Source organism: Solanum lycopersicum, chromosome 3 (genome assembly GCF_036512215.1).
Source record: "Solanum lycopersicum chromosome 3, SLM_r2.1".
In the NCBI taxonomy this organism is placed as follows: domain Eukaryota; kingdom Viridiplantae; phylum Streptophyta; class Magnoliopsida; order Solanales; family Solanaceae; genus Solanum; species Solanum lycopersicum.
In genome coordinates this window covers 11,063,855-11,066,799 of record NC_090802.1, presented here as the reverse complement: position 1 = coordinate 11,066,799, position 2,945 = coordinate 11,063,855, and the positions used below count along the sequence as shown (strand labels likewise).

General features: G+C 39.7%; 1 pseudogene; it reads right to left on the bottom strand.

The window, feature by feature from the left end:
- Positions 1 to 1,402: 1,402 nt before the first annotated feature.
- On the bottom strand, positions 1,403 to 2,528 carry LOC101247794 (uncharacterized; annotated as a pseudogene).
- Between the last annotated feature and the right edge of the window lie 417 nt (positions 2,529 to 2,945).

Here is a 2,945-nt window from a genome sequence, read left to right as displayed (position 1 = left end):
CCTTTGACCACCAATCCAATCACCCCTTTTTGTTCTTATTTAATGCCAAAATTTACAACAGTCCCTGCAATTACCCCTCTCAAACTTTCCTACAAATTATATAAATACAGTAAGAACTCACTAACCATAATAATAATAATAAATAAAATCAGACAAGGAATCACCCTTTTATCTTAACTACACATGGATTTAAGAGGGAAAAAAATTCTGAACGATCTCTAACCTGGCCGCCTCTGTTCTTCCGTTGCTTTGCCCTTCTACCTCTTTTTTTTTCTAATAACTAATTAAGTATTGAAAGTGGGGTATCCCACTAACTTAATTTAATTATATGGCTGAGGAGTAAAGGAAAATACACAAACTACACACTTGGCCCATTAACTATCACTATATTAAATATTTTAGAAAAAAAATGGTAAATTAAATAATTGTCGTTACTAAATAGTTAAAAATACCCCTTTAAATTTTTTTGGAAGGAGTCAAAATAGTCGTAGTTCTAAAAACGACCTAGCGGGTCGTTACATAAAGTGAGATATTGAAGGGCCCTTGCAAGACTTCTGTAAAGAGTGGGATCAGCATAAGGAACACTAGAATTAGCACTAACTTTCGGTTTGGAGTCAACCGGAGTAAGAGTCGATTTACATGAGGATATGTCAGCTCGTTCAATTATTTCTTTAGCATATTTCCGCTGTGAAAGAAACATACCACCCTTATGTCTGGTGACAGCAATACCAAGAAAATAATTTAAACGACCCAAATCTTTCATAGCAAATTCAGAACTGAGAAGAGATATGATAGAACACCGAAGAGCATCGGAAGAAGCAGTAAGAATGATATCATCAACATATAATAAAATGTAAGCCATGTCCAAACCCTTGATGTAGATGAAAAGAGAATTGTCACACCGGCTATTAGTGAAACCAGTGGGAAAAACATAATCAGCAAAACGCTTATACCAAGCCCTGGGAGCTTGCTTAAGGTCATACAAAGACTTACGTAATAGACAAACATAATCAGGATGAGTACGATCTCTGTACCCCAAGGGTTGATGCATATAAACAGTTTCGTGAAGTTAACCGTAAAGAAAATCAGTTTTGACGTCCAATTGATGAATTGTCCATGCTTTGGACAGAGATATACTAAGAACAGTCAAAATTGTAGTAGGTTTGATAGACCGAATCACATTCATATTAGGTGGACGGGGCACTAACTCCCACGTCTTATTTTTAATAAGAGAATCATATTCATCATCCATGGCCATTTTCCAATTTGGATCAAGGAGAGCCGCAATCGGATTACAAGGCAAATGTGACCTTTTAATCTCAGAAACAAAAGAACATTTCTTATTTGGTTGAAATATCCCATTTTGGCTACGGGTCACAACTCTTTGCCGCTGAAGAGGAATTTGAGTGGGTTGTTGTGCTAAATTGTTTGATGGTGTGGAATGTGTTTGGGCCAAAGGGGAAGTATGGGGTGAGGAATGAGGTGATGGGCTGTCAAGGGAGGATGGCCCAGAGGGAGGTTGGGGAGAGTCAGTAGGGGGAGAAGAGGGTTGGGCTTGCTGGTTTGGAGTACAAGTCCTGGTCCATCCTTGAGTTGGCTAAGGGCAAGAAGGAATGGTCCAGCCATATCCCCAAGGATACAGTTGGTGCCAAAAAGCAGGGGACATGTTCAAAGCTTGAGACGCACCAGAGCCTCGCCCAACAGTCGGTGAATTTCAACTACCATTATTTTTGGCACCGCCGAAGCCACCACCGGAGCCCCGACCAACATTTTTTCGGCTACCAGAGTTGCGCTTGTTGTTTGACAAACTGGAATATTTTCTCTTCAACTAACCCGTGTTTGTCAAATGACCGAAGGAGTCATCTGACGAGGCTGCAACCATGGCATATTCGGTTGCCGCCTCCTTTGCCTTTACGGTTTCCTCAAGAACAAGCATAGAGCGAGCCTTGTAAAAGGGAGGAAGCAGATTGCTTTGACGAATAAGCGTGCCCACACCACGTTAGGCTCGGGTAAGGCCACCAACCAACTGTAACACCATCCGGATATCAGAAACCGGCGCTCCAACTTTCTTCATCTGATCAGCGAGAGACTTGAGATGCTGACAGTAAGATACATTGGGAAAATTCTCCATAGAAGTGGTGGAGAATTCTTGTATAAGAGAAACTGCACGGGAATGTTGGTTGTCTTGGAATATGTCTCGCAACCTATCCTAGGCCTCCATAGCAGTAGAATCAGGCTCAATGATGGTCTGCAGGAGATCATTAGATATAGTGGCATAAATCTATGAAAGAACCATGGCATCCAAAGTAGTCCAGAGTTCATTCTCTTGATCAGTTGAAGGTGGTTTGAACATACCTTGTTTTGGAGGGATAATATGGTCTAGTACTCTGTGAGAACGAGCATGAATTTTGAATAATTTTGACCATATAGAGTATTGAACGTTTTCCATCTCAAGAGTTATGGCAATATTGTTCTTGATATTAGAGACGGCCAAAGCTGGATGAAAAGATTTGTCCGACATTGTGAGATTGCCGGCGGAAAAAAATGAACAAAGGGAAGAAGAAAAAGGGGTGGAATTAGGGGCGTATGCGGAAGAAGCACCCTAAGCAACTGATACCATGAAAGAATATTTTCCTTAATCACATCTCTCTGTTTTACCGATCCTTATATGAATAAAGATAGCAAAAAACAAGGCTACAAAATATACTCCTAACTAATTTACCATAATAGAAGATATTTACCATAATACAAAATATTTACAATATATTTAACAAGTTTATTGCACATCTCCTCTGCTGAATAAAAGGAGATCATTAGCAAAATTCAGTTATATAATCTGCTACTTATGGCACCTTGGATGGAACTTGAATTTTTTATTAGTCCTCGATGACTTTAATAATCTAATGAGATACTCCATAGCTAGAAGAAACAGATATAGGGGATAC